The following is a 14,768-nucleotide window of genomic DNA, read 5'->3' on the forward strand; positions in this document are numbered from 1 at the left end:
TGGACTTAAAACCCAAGGCCAAGCCAAATTACCAAAATGCCCTGACGAGTTTTTAACCTAGTAGATTATATACTGCCTAAGTGTTTTGACGGCAGAGAGATCCTTTTTGTTACAAGTTTCATTTTGAGAGAGAGAGAAGAGAGTTTTGGAGAGAAGATCACTTGTGATTGGAGCTCTTTGTTTTCATTCTTTTCATCTATACTATGAGTTTTTATTTTTTCATTGTTATGAATTGCTTTGCTATGTTTGAGTAGTTCAATTATTAGATCCAGGGTTCAGATAGGTTTGTGGGATTAGCCCCAAACTATAGATCTGCCTTGTTGTGATATTCATGATAGATTTGTGTTCATTGCTTGTTTTAAGCCTTGCTAACTAGAACTTGATCATAGGATTGCATACTCAAGCACCCTTGTTATCCCATCCTGACATCTATCTAGCATATTAGGACTGCTAGAGTGGGCTAACCGCTAATTTAGTATCTTAATAGGGCATATCATACTCGCGCATAGGCCTGGCTAGAACCCGTCGATCGATGTCCTCAACTGACTATCGATCAACGTTGGCAAAGGTGTATCGATCGACGTCCCAATAGGACCATCGATCGACACTCTCTCGTTGTCGACATACTAACCGCTGAGACACGAGATCTAGTCTGTTAACCAGTAAAACATGCGACAGCTGATCACTGAGTTAAGCGATTGAGCTCTAACATATCATGCATGCAACAAATAGGCATCTATAGGTATTATAATCTCCAACACCTGAATAGTGGCCCTGCATCTAATATCATTTCCAACCAAGTTACATTTATTATTTACTTCGCTTGTTACTATTTCTATTTCATTTAAACATTTACAACTCTTAGAATTAATAAACACTAGATTTAATTGTTCCCTAGCTCCTTGTGGATTCGATCCCTAAGTACTACATCTGAATCTCTTTTGATGAGAGTAACACTCCTTAGGGTAATTTGAGTGGTATCAAATTTGGTGCCATTGCCGGGGAGCTTTGATCGCCATTAGATTTAGTTTTTTTTTTATTCTTATTCTTTTCTCTACCCCCTTTCTAACATAATCTTTTTCTTGTCTTTTCAGGTGCATGCCCAGCGGTACCAGAAGCAACAAGGAGAAAGACTTGCTGTTATCAGACGATCCTGCTCATTTGGGACGCACCATCCGTAGAGGTCAACGTTCCACATCGCTCGACGCAACGACTTCGTCGTCGATCGATACGCACAACCAACCGTCGACCGACACCAGACCATCGACCGATACCAGACCGTTTACCGACACCATACCGTCATCGTCGATCGATCCCAATCGTTCGACAACGATCGATACTACACCGCGTACGTCGATCGATGTTGTTTCGTCAAAAATGGTAAACATTATTATTCTAACACAGGACGAGAACGGAAACCTGTATGACCAGGCCAGTCATCTGCGTAATGCAACAGGTCAGAAAATAAATGCTCAGGGAACTGTAATCCCTAATGCTGATGCTACAGGAGCTGCTCAACCTGTAGACGAGGACGCTCGATCGAAACCACTGACCGACTACAATCGCCCATATGAGTACTATTCCAACAGATCAGCTATTCGACTTCCGGAGATCCAGAAGCAGAATTTTGAGCTGAAACCTCAATACTACACTCTCGTGTCGCAGATACCCTACTCTGGGTTACCGCACGAGCATCCTATGGACCATCTGGAACGGTTCAAGGATCTAATCGCTGTTATTCGGATGAAAGAAGTCCCCGAAGATTACCTGCTGTGCAAGCTCTTCAGATACACGCTGAATGGAGAAGCGATGCACTGGCTTAGGCAGCAACCCACATGATCCTTAACATCCTGGGCCGACATCAAGAATGCTTTCTTACGAAACTTCTTCGATGAGGCGTGCGCTGAAGAACTTCAAAACAAAATTTCCACATTCTTGCAGGAGGCTGGAGAGTCCTTCAAAGATGCGTGGATTAGATTTAGGTTCTTCCAGCGAGACTGTCCACACCACAGATTTAACGAAGTGCAGCTTCTAAGCACTTTCTTCCGAGGTCTCGCCTTACAGTATCAAATGGCTCTTGATACGGCGAGTGAAGGAAACTTCACTACTCGGAATCCGTTGGAAGCTGTGAGACTTATCGAAAACCTTGCTAACAGCAGCAGCACCAAAAACACTGACTCTGAACGGAAGAAGTCTGTAGCCTCTATCGGGAAGGAACAGATGGACGAAGTAAGAGCTAAGTTAGATGTGGTGCACGAGCTTCTTAGGAAGCAAGTCTGTTCAGCTGAAGGAGAAGTAGCAAATACGGAAGGAGAAGAAAATGTGAACTACATCGGAGGTACTGGATTCCAGAAATTTAGAAACCAGGGCGGAAACAGAAACTTCTTTGGAAATGGTCAAAGAAGTAACCAAAGTTCACAATTTCAAAAACCCTTCAACAAAAGCAAGAGCTACTCAAACTCTTATTACCAGAATCCACCACCCCAGACTCAGGAAAGCAAGATCGAAGAGATGCTTGATCGAGTACTGTTGGGACAAAAACAAATCACCGTGGATTTCAACGGTAAAATAGACTCCACCTACAACAATCTGAACACCAAAATCGAGACCTTAGGGACTCAGGTGAGAAAACTTGAAATGCAAGTAATTGAGACGGGCGAGACTATAAAGAGGCAAAAAGCTTTCGCTAGAGAGGCATGAGCTGATGAGAATGCCATCATAGATGATGATTTCTACCAAGTGGTGAGAAATGAAAAGCTTGAGGAAGGAGACTTCAAAATCGAAAGCTCCATGAGTCTCGGCGGATCCCAATGATGTCGACCGATGTCGATGAACTCGCATCGATCGACAGACCATGACGAAGATCGATGGACGGATTACTCCAGTCATCGATCGACGTCGTCCGCTGAATCGACTGAATGCAATACAGTTCGAATTCTAACTGGGAGATTATAGTCGGCCAGTGGTTTCGATCGAGCGTCCTCATCTACAGGTTGAGCAGCTCTTGTAGCATCAGCATCAGGGATTACAGTCCCCTGAGCATATATTTTCTGACCTGTTGCATTACGCAGATGACCGGCCTGGTCATAGAGGTTTCCGTTCTCGTCCTGTGTTAGAATAATAATGTTTACCATTTTTGACGACACGGAATCGATCGACGTATGCAGTGTAGTATCGATCGTTGTCGAGCGATTAGGATCGATCGACGATGATGGTCTGGTGTTGGTCGACGGTTGGTTGTGCGTATCGATCGACGACGAAGTGGTTGCGTCGAGCGATGTAGAACGTTGACCTCTACGGATGGTGCGTTCCAAATGAGCAGGATCGTCTGAGAACAGAAAGTCTTTTTCCTTGTTGCTTCTGATACCGCTGGGCATGCACCTGAAAAGACAAGAAAAAGATTATTAGAAAGTGGGTAGAGAAAAGAATATGAATCAATAAAACTAAATCTAATGGCGATCAAAGCTCCCCGGCAACGGCGCCAAATTTGATACCACTCAAATTACCCTAAGGAGTGTTACTCTCATCAAAAGAGGTTCAGATGTAGTACTTAGGGATCGAATCCACAAGGAGATAGAGAACAATTAAATCTAGTGTTTATTAATTCTAAAGGTTGTAAATGTTTAAATGAAACAGCAATAGTAACAAGCGAGTAAATAATAAATGTAACTTGGTTGGAAATGATATTAGATGCAGGGCCACTATTCAGGTGTTGGAGATTATAATACCTATAGATGCCTAACTGTTGCATGCATGATATATTAGAGCTCAATCGTTTAACTGAGTGATCTGCTGTCGCATGTCTCACTGGTTAACAGACTAGATCTCGTGTCTCAACGGTTAGTATGTCGACAACGAGAGAGTGTCGATCGATGGTCTATTATGACGTCGACCGATACACCTTTGCCAACGTCGATCGATAGTCAGTTGAGGACATCGATCGACGGGTTCTAGCCAGGCCTATGCGCGAGTATGATATGCCCTATTAAGATACTAAATTGGTGGTTAGCCCTCTCTAGCAGTCCTAATATGATAGATAGATGTCAGGATGGGATAACAAGGGTGCTTGAGTATGCAATCCTATGATCAAGTTCTAGTTAGCAAGGCTAAAACAAGCAATGAATACAAATCTATCATGAATATCACAACAAGGCAGATCTATAGTTTGGGGCTAATCCTACAAACCTATCTGAACCCTGGATCTAATAATTGAACTACTCAGACATAGAAAAGCAATTCATAACAATAAAGGAATAGAAACTCATAGTATAGATGAAAAGAAATGAAAAAAAAGGAGTTCCAATCACAAGTGATCTTCTCTCCCAAATGAAACTTGTAACAAAACTAGGTCTAGAAAAGCTCTTTGCCGTCAGAACACTTAGGCAGTATATATTCTACTAGGTTAAAAACTCGTCAGGGCATTTTGGTAATTTGGCTTGGCCTTGGTTTTTAAGTATGCTGAATCCAAAATGTCACGTCTGGTGTCTCGACATCGATCGATGGTACTTGTGTACATCGATCGATATTAATCTTCATCTGTCGAGGCATCTGCTCGTATCGATCGTCAACACTGATGTGCATCGATCGATTGTTCTTCCTCTCGTCGACCTCTACGTGGTCAGCTCGGGTGAAATGTCTTTTAAGCTCCAAAATGCTCCAAAGTCATAGCTTTACTGCGAAGTGCACCTGAATCTGAAAACATACCTAGAAGAGTAGAAAACATAGATATATATATATATATATATATATATATAATAAAATACTTATATACCATGGATAAAAATGATTTAAATCCAAGGTATATCAAATACGATGAGGATTATTGGAAAGAACGTGCAATAGAAATGTCTTTGCAGGATGAAAGATTCGAACCACATAAGTTCACCAACACATTTCCAACATCGTTTGATGTTGTGCACTCCACATCGGTCGATACCCACCCTCGTCCAGCAAAACAACCGCTCACATCAATCGACACTCACACAGGATCATCGATCGATATTCGCGCCGCAGCAAAAATTCAGGAGCAGGAGAATATTCCCTCTCCAACTAGGTTTAGAGATACCTATATAAAACGTTTTGCACCCCCGAAACCACCTCCACACACCAGAGCAGACACACAAGCAAAAAAGATGAACACTCTTCCATCTACATCAACAGGAAAATCCATGAAGAGCAATCATCTCAAAAACACAAGTTCTGCAGAAATTACTCTGCCATCGATCGATGCATCTGTATCTACATCGATCGATACTACTCTAAACCCTAATCTTTCTATTTCTAAATTGAATGATAATGCAAACATTGATTACGGTTTTCTACGACCTGATGAATTTGGTATTTTCAGGAACCCATATGGCAACGCACGTGCAATGGATGGAAGGATCTTACAAGTGTACAGAGAGGACATAGCAGATACCCTTCACGTGGCCCTGACAACCTATTCTCACAGCAACGTGGCACTCCAGACGTCATTCAAACATATCCTAATAACCACGTAGGAGTTGCCACAACAGAAATCAATCCAGATCTATCACGCCAACCAAAAGGGCAAGCATCGATCGACGAGACAACTGAGACATCGATCGACAGGGTAACACCAACGTCGATTGATAAGGATGACCCGACGTCGATCGACATACGTTATGAATTTGGGAACCGCGCTTTTGACATGTACTGAGCCAAAAAGTTCACTTGGGAACAATGGGACGAGTATGGAGTCTACAGAGATGAGTGTGGACACGCACGAGGCGTAGCTGGTGCGATGATACCTGTCACAAAGGACGACATCATGAAATTACTGGAAAGAGCATCTCTTTTTGAAGAGAGCCACATCTGTCTTCCAGAACATGCACTTCCTTCACACTCACAAGACTGGCACCAGAACTCTACACCAAAGATGAAATCAATGAGATGGTGTTTGGTACTTGTGGAGCTCAGGAGAAACTGGGAGAGGAGCTCAAATCATTGGTAGAAGATACACATTAACCTTTAGATAGAGGCTACAATGAGCTTTTCAGAAGTATGGCAGAAATGAGGACAGAAATTGAGAGTTTACGTCAGGAACTTGAGAAGGAAGCAACAACCTCAGCATCGATCAACGCATCACATGCACCATCGATCGATGTCAGTCTTCCTACAGCCCAGATAGCTGCTGAACCGCAATGTTCAGCACAACACAAGGATGAATGGGAAGTCTCATACATCGACACGAGGATAAACGACGTATACTACCCTCTCAACAACAACGTGGACTGGCTAAGCACTAAAATCGAGCTACTACAGCAAGATCTGGACACCATTCGCAAGAAGGACCAACAACCAGCCACATCGATCGACGTGTGTACCATCACATCGCTCGACGCTAAGGTCTCAGCCATGAATGAGAGGCTGAGGACTTACAAGGACATGCATGACCGCTTTATATCACCAGTCATGATAGATTTAAACAAATTGTCTAGTCAAATACTTCAAGCCCAAAGGGATATTGATAAAATCACTAATCAAAGTTTTTTGCAGGCAAAATCAGCATCGATCAACAGGCTACGAGGGCCTTGGATCGATGGCAAGAATCCTGTGGAGTTACTTCCTTACACAGCAGCAGAGGTTGACAAGATCACATCCAAGATCTACACTGCTATAGACACCATGGAGGAACGACTTGACAAACACTGCGATGACATCTACTTTCCATTCGACAACAAAATCAGTGGACTAGACAGCCACGCAGAATGGCTACAGAAAGAAGTCAAAGCCATTCAGAGGCAACTCGCACCTCAACACCAGATATCAGCATCGATCGACAGGATGCGAGCGAAATCGCTCGATGGCAAGTCGCTGAGATCGACCGACGAACACCTAATCGCATCGATCGACGCCGAGTATACACCAGTCGGTGAGCAGCTGACACATAAGACGATAGAGTCAATGCAAAAGGAACTGACAGAACTTTCAGCATACGCCTATGACAACATAGGCTGGCACCAGGTCAGCATTGACAACGTTCAAGAAAGGCTACAGGACATCTCCAATGTACTTGAGAAGATGGATGACAAATGGACAAGAAATGATGAGGCCAGAAGAAGTTTCATTGCATCTTGGTCCAGAATGTGCAGAGATGACATGGATGCTTGTTTTCCAACAAGCAGCTGTTTCTCCACCAGATAGCCAATCACTACCACAGTCAAGCTAAATGACTATAACCAAGCGCTGAGTGGGAGGCAACCCACTATTAGGTATTTTATTTTGGTTTTATTAGCTAGCATTTATTTACTTTCGTTTTATTCCTTTCAGATTTAGGAGACCCAAGTAGGAGGACCTGAATATCGACCGCCGACGAGACGTCGGCATCGCTCGACATAGACAACCACACGACGATCGATGTAACACTTACCCATCGATCGATATCTAATCCGGTCAGATGTATCTTCCTTACTTGTTACATTTCGTACATCATGAACTAATTCATCATAACTCCGGCTGAGTTACACTGGGACAGTGTAATTTAAGTCTGGAGGGAGATTTACTGATATAATTTATTTTATTCTTATACAAAAGGAATTTTAATAAATTATGCTTAGCTATTGAAAATAAGGACTATGATCTTATATTGATTTAAACTTGAATATCTAACCAATCTTTAGCACCATTTTAGATTTACTTATTGCAGATAGCACTATAGATGCTAAAGCAGATCAACCTATCAACTACACACTTGCCTGGACCGTATGAAGTAACCAAAGCTGATTTTCAACACTAAACCTGACATAACCGCTTGTCTTGGGGCTTGGTATACATGAGATCGGATTCTTCAGACAGGTCTGGAAGGTAACGCCTGGTGTAGATTATTTATCACATTTTCTTTCTCTAAATTTCGACCCTAGAATAGTTAATGAGATATTGCTTTGCTATTAAAAAAAAAATAAAATAAAAAAATAAAAAAAAAATAAATAAGATCTATTGTTTAATTAGGATGAGTCTGAACAAGACTAGGTGGCTAAAAACCATTAAGGCTTGATTCATAAAGACTCCAATAAAAGAGTTCGAAACGGGACTTGGAGGTGGCAATCTTCAAGGCTCGCTTTCGCAAAGAACTCTTGGATATATGTCAAAAAGAAGTGAACAGAACTTGGTGGCAACCACCATTAAGTTTTGATTCATGGAAGCTTATCCAATCTTGGTCACTGATCCTGCAATGGAAGCAGACTTTGACTCAAGAGAGAAAATTAGAGAGAGAGAAACAAGGAACTAAGTTTTGCCTACAGCTCCAGATACCGGTCTGAAATCCTTGCATCCTATGATCGATACTCCCAAGGTAAAGCATTCACTTTATATTTATGCTAAGAAATGAAGTCCGTAGAGGGGATGTCAGACGTGAATTGATGAGTTGTGTTATGTTAGAAATGGTTGCTAATCTAGGATATTGCATAGTGTGCTTCTGTGATTAGGACCTTTTAAATGTGGTTGCAAAATTGTTGAGGAAAAGATTTCTATGGTTTAAAATCTTAAGTCCCTAATATTTTCAAACCTTTTTCAGAGAGACGGCATGTATGTTTTGCTTGAGGACAAGCAAAAGGGTAAGTCTGGGGGAGTTGATATACCTTCGATTTGACCCGTTTTCATCCATGGTATATAGGTGTTTTACTATATATATATATCTATGTTTTCTACTCTTCTAGGTATGTTTTCAGGTTCAGGTGCATTTCAGAGTAAAGCTATGATTTTGGAGCATTTTGGAGCTTAAAAGACATTTCACCCGAGCTGACCATGTAGAGGTCGACGAGAGGAAGAACAATCGATCGATGTGCATCCAGTGCTATCGATCGACACCAAGAGATGCCTCGACAGATGAAGATTAATATCGATCGATGTACACAAGTACCATCGATCGATGTTGAGACATCAGACACGCGACATTTTGGATCCAGCGGAGTTAAAACCCAAGGCCAAGCCAAATTACCAAAATGCCCTGATGAGTTTTTAACCTAGTAGATTATATACTGCCTAAGTGTTTTGACAACAGAGAGACCCTTTTTTGTTACAAGTTTCATTTTGAGAGAGAGTGAAGAGAGTTTTGGAGAGAAGATCACTTGTGATTGGAACTCCTTGTTTTCATTCTTTTCATCTATACTATGAGTTTCTATTTCCTCATTGTTATGAATTGCTTTGCTATGTCTAAGTTATTCAATTATTAGATCCAGGGTTCAGATAGGTTTGTGGGATTAACCCCAAACTATAGATCTACCTTGTTGTGATATTCATGATAGATTTGTGTTCATTGCTTGTTTTAGCCTTGCTAACTAGAACTTGATCATAGGATTGCATACTCAAGCACCCTTGTTATCCCATCCTGACATCTATCTATCATATTAGGACTGCTAGAGAGGGCTAACCGCCAATTTAGTATCTTAATAGTGCATATCATACTCGCGCATAGGCCTGGCTAGAATCCGTCGATCGATGTCCTCAACTGACTATCGATCGACGTTGGCAAAGGTGTATCGGTCGATGTCCCAATAGGACCATCGATCGACACCCTCTCGTTGTCGACATACTAACCATTGAGACACGAGATCTAGTCTGTTAACCAGTGAAACATGCGACAGCTGATCACTGAGCTAAGCGATTGAGCTCTAACATATCATGAATGCAACAAATAGGCATGTATAGGTATTATAATCTCCAACACCTAAATAGTGTCCCTGCATCTAATATCATTTCCAACCAAGTTACATTTATTATTTACTTCGTTTGTTACTATTGCTATTTCATTTAAACATTTACAACTCTTAGAATTAATAAACACTAGATTTAATTGTTCCCTAGCTCCTTGTGGATTTGATCCCTAAGTACTACATCTGAACCTCTTTTGATGAGAGTAACACTCCTTAGGGTAATTTGAGTGCTATCACTACAACATACATTTTTTGCGCATTTGGTTAGTACTTTCTGTCATCTTACTTTTTATCTGACGCATGCTTTCCTTCTTTTTATTTTGTCTGGCAGATCACTCAGGTCTATGGATTTTACGATGAATGTCTGCGAAAGTGAATCTTCTGAAAAAGATCGTTATTTTGTAGATACTGGTAACTTCATGCAAGTAATTTGTATCATCATTAGAATTACTCTTGTCCTTATTTTTGCGGTTGCTACATGTGTGCGGATGTGGTAATATGTCAAAATTGTCTTATATTTCCCTTTCCTTTATGTCCTTGTTGTGCCTATTAATCCTTCAAGCTTATGATTACCTGCTTGTAACATTGTTCTTATACTGTATTATCTGTCACATTTGAAGCTTATTAACCTCTACATAGATATGCATTTGATTATTTAACTCATCTCATCCGTCCTCTGTTCCTTGCGAGGCTTAAGATTATTTTCTCACTATTATACTTTATATAGGAGCCAAAAGTGGTGACTATTTTCAGTGCACCAAACTATTGTTACCGTTATAGGAACATGGCTTCGATTCTTGAGTTTGATGACTGCAGGAACCACGCCTTCATTCAGATCTTGCCTTAAAGCTTGTATGCCTTCTCTGAAACCGAAATTAGTGTAGAGAAAAAAATTAACTAAAGTAAAAAACTGTGAATGCAGTTTGAACCAGTGTTAACTGCAGATCCACTTGCTATTACGTTGAAAGTTCTCTGGATGTTTCTTTAATTGGGCTGATTAATTTGTAAATCTAGTGAGCTTCTTCTCTATGTTGTAAATTGTGATACCAAATGTATCAATGTCCATTGGCCTTAATCAATGATACCTGAGTTGACCAAAAAATGTTTACGAATAAAAAAAAAATCTTTTTGAATATACTCTGCGGCGATGTTTCCGAATATGCCGATTTCAAGAGCACTAAAGGTTACTAACTTAGTAAATTGGATCTATAAATGGAACAGTAATCATTAATTAAATGATGGAGAATTTTAGAGAAAGTAGTTAGCATCACTATACCCTTTCGGTATTTTCTTTCATGTTTCTTAATTCTTCAATTTCTTTTTTGTTTAATCTTCGGAGTATTCTATATTCATGCAGAGATTCGGGCTAATTTCCAAAAGGATAGTGCAGTATCCTAATAAACTCCCACTCTAAATATTTAAATGAGACCTAAAACATTACTTTATATTTTTGTGACTACACATATTTAATATCGTTGTTACTTCAAACCGGAAAAATGTAATTCGCCTACCAGTATACCACTTCCGTGTGATTCTAACTTACATATATATAGTCTAGAAAAATCATATTATTAAGGATGAATTATCTAGCGCTTGTATTAGGATTATATGATTTTAATCAATACACTCATTTATTATATATATAAAATTTGGCTAGTACGAAACATGTTAAAAGATATTTTACTCTGTTTTTATTTTAATTTGTTAAAATAGGTTTAGACACCAAATAAAAAATCATATTTTTTGAATCTTTTATTATTATATAGTTATATGAAATTCTAATTGATTATATAATACTAAATCACAAATAAAATTTTATGTGAACATATGTTATTCTGTTAAACAAAAATACCATAAATCAACATTGTATATATTTCAAATTAACTTTTTCGCTTTATTTCCTAATTATAAAACTGAAATATAAATTTATACACATGTAATAAAATTAAAAATGAAATTTTTCTAAATTACTTTCATCAAAATTTTAAATATTTAAAATTAAAAATTTATAGAATATTGAATATAGATTGTTTTTAAAAATTAAACTTGACTAAATTGAAATTAAATTATTTAAAACTAAAAATATGTAAATTCTTGATATAATTATAATTTTTATTAAATAAAAGTTTGTAAACAGAAATAGTTCCACCTTTGAAATCACAGATCAATATCAAGTATTATTTAGATAATTAAAGTCAAATGTGGAAGACACATAAGTAGTCGGCGTCACATGTACAGAAAACGCTCACGTGGAATAATGGTTGAACCACGTAAGAGTGGTGATAGCATTCCGTAATTTTCATTATTAAAAAGGTAAAAAATCTAATTCATGTCTCCATAGTCAACAGTCAATGGTGTAAAAGTAAAGACATTCTTTTATAAGAAACATGTGTCAGTACATGAGTAGTTTATTATCTTTATTAAATACCATACAAATGAGGCTAAGATTGTCTCTCTTTGATAGGGTCTTAAAACAAAAAAGCTCCATTTGCCTCATTTCGCCGTTACGAACCAAAACTTTTCTTCTCTCTCGTTGTATTCTTTTTCTTTTCGTTTTCTATAACAGTCAGTCTTAGTTTTCTCCTTTGAGATAATATGATAAGGGTCACCGTCTTGCTCGGATTCGCTTGGTGCAGGTCGGGAACTAATTGTCTAACACATCCACGAAGTTTTACTTGCTGGTTTGTGAGCAGGGATTGGATCCCGCCTTGCATCAATTGAATCGGAGCCCTGATCGTGAAATGAACAAAAACCAAGAATTCAATCAGATCTCGGACGTATATATGCACTCGTTTCTCCTTCTGCTTCTCCTCCATATTCTTTTTTTTTTCTTATTATTTTGATATTTAATTTTGTTTTCTTTGAATCTTAACTCTTTTTGTTTGCAAAATTTCCTTGATTTAACTCTAAAAGGGTCTTTGATTTTGTTTGGTTTAAGCTATAAGGTTTCCCAAAATCAAGATGCTTTTTTCCGAAATCAAGATGCTGATATCACCGTTGTACACTAGAGATTGTTGGTGTAATTACCTCTCGATTCAATTATTACATGCCCGATAGAGATAAAGATAAAGAGATTTGTTCTTGAGAATGTCTAGGGTTCATAATTTGGTTTTAGTTTGAATAGGGTGCGACGATAAAGATTCAAGGTGACATGTTTAATTCGTAAAAGCTAAATAGTTAAAGTTAATTTACTAAATTATGTTAGGTTTTGTTGAGATAAATCTTTTGGCGACTTTGTTCCTTAACACCTGAGAAGTGAAGAAGCACCGTTACAAACACATTTATTTTTGTTATATACGCTGTGTATTGATTATTGAGGAAATTGATTTGATAATCCACGTATATCCATAAATATATGAGAAGCGACGAAGTGAGTTTTTATTGCAGACATATGTAACGAAGAACAATTTATTTTGGATTTATGTATAATTTTAAAATTTAAAGTTGTGATTTTTTTTTATTGTTGCTAGAGTTGTAAATTTAAGCTGAAGTAACATAATCAATACAATTATTACCGTTCGTGCGGAATAAAAGCAGTTAGTAAATCATGTTAGTGGAAAACAAACTCAACTTAGATTTGTTCCTTTGGATTTTTTTAACAGACATTCTCAACTTAGATTTGTTCTAGGATTTAGATTTCCTTAAATACCATTATAGCCTTAAATTAACCTAATTAATCTTAATATTTTGTAATTTATTTAAGTTTTCATAAAAAAAAGAAAAAATAATCAGAAGTAAAAAACAAAAGAGAAATCATGAAAGAGGTAAAACAAAGTGGCGTTTTTTACCCTAATTTCTGGTTTCACTTTAATCCTTATCTCCACCAAACCTTCAACCAATATCAATGGCGATTTAGGGTGAGTGGAGAATCCTTGTTTCTTCATCCGAAATTATAGATGTGTTCGACTCTACTTGTTTTCTTTCTTTTTTTTTTGCCCTGATACCAACTACTTGTTTATGGGAGATTACGTTTATCGTGGTTATTATTCTCTTGAAACTGTTACGGTACGAGGATTTTATGTGAAGACTTCTTCTTCCACCCCCCCCCCCCCCCCCCATTTAAGAGAAGTATGTTGATACTGTTTCTCCTTTTTGTCCTCTTTCCAGCTGTTAGTCGCCTTAAAGATGTGTTATCCTCAGAAAATCACCATTATTAGAGGAAACCATGAAATTTGTCAGGTAAATTGCTTTATCATCTGATTGCTCTGTTTCCACTTCAACATTCACCTTCTGAGGTTAAGTACTATACAACATCGTCTCTCCTGGCCATTTTCCATTGTTTAGATCTTGGTTCATTGGTTGGCACAAGTTTTTTCTTAACAAATTTTGTTCTTTGCTACAACATACATTTTTTTGCGCATTTGGTTAGTACTTTCTGTTATCTTACTTTATATCTGATGCATACTTTCCTTCTTTTTATTTTGTCTGGCAGATCACTCAGGTCTATGGATTTTACGATGAATGTCTGCGAAAGTGAATCTTCTGAAAAAGATCCTTATCTTGTAGATACTGGTAACTTCGTGCAAGTAATTTGTATCATCATTAGAATTACTCGTCCTTATTTTTGCGGTTGCTACATGTGTGCGGGTGTGGTAAAATGTTAAAATTGTCTTATATTTTCCTTTCCTTGCTGTGCCTATTAATCCTTTAAGCGTATGATTACCTGCTTGTAGCATTGTTCTTATATTTTATTATCTGACACATCTGAGTTTGAAGCTTATTAACCTCTACATAGATATGCATTTAATTATTCAACTCATCCGTTATCTGTTCCTTACGAGGGTTAAGATTACTTTCTCACTATTATACTTTATATAGGAGCAAAAAGTGGTGACTATTTTCAGTGCACCAAACTATTGTTACCGTTGTGGGAACATGGCTTCGATTCTTGAGGTTGATGACTGCAGGAACCACACCTTCATTTAGATCCTTCCTTAAAGCTTGTATGCCTTCTCTGACAACGAAATTCGTGTAGAGAAAAAAAATTAACTAAAGTAAAAAACTGTGAGTGCAGTTTGAACCAGTGTTAACTGCAGATCCACTTGCTATTACGTTGAAAGTTCTCTGGATGTTTCTTTAATTGGGCTGATTAAT

The 14,768-nt window shown here is 38.3% G+C and overlaps 1 non-coding gene across 1 annotated transcript; it reads right to left on the reverse strand.

The window, feature by feature from the left end:
• Positions 1–1,908: 1,908 nt before the first annotated feature.
• LOC125577453 lies at positions 1,909–2,015 on the reverse strand. The gene has a single exon (XR_007315868.1). It is a non-coding gene; the product is annotated as a small nucleolar RNA R71 (small nucleolar RNA).
• Between the last annotated feature and the right edge of the window lie 12,753 nt (positions 2,016–14,768).

Source organism: Brassica napus, chromosome A8, assembly GCF_020379485.1.
Source record: "Brassica napus cultivar Da-Ae chromosome A8, Da-Ae, whole genome shotgun sequence".
NCBI lineage: Eukaryota > Viridiplantae > Streptophyta > Magnoliopsida > Brassicales > Brassicaceae > Brassica > Brassica napus.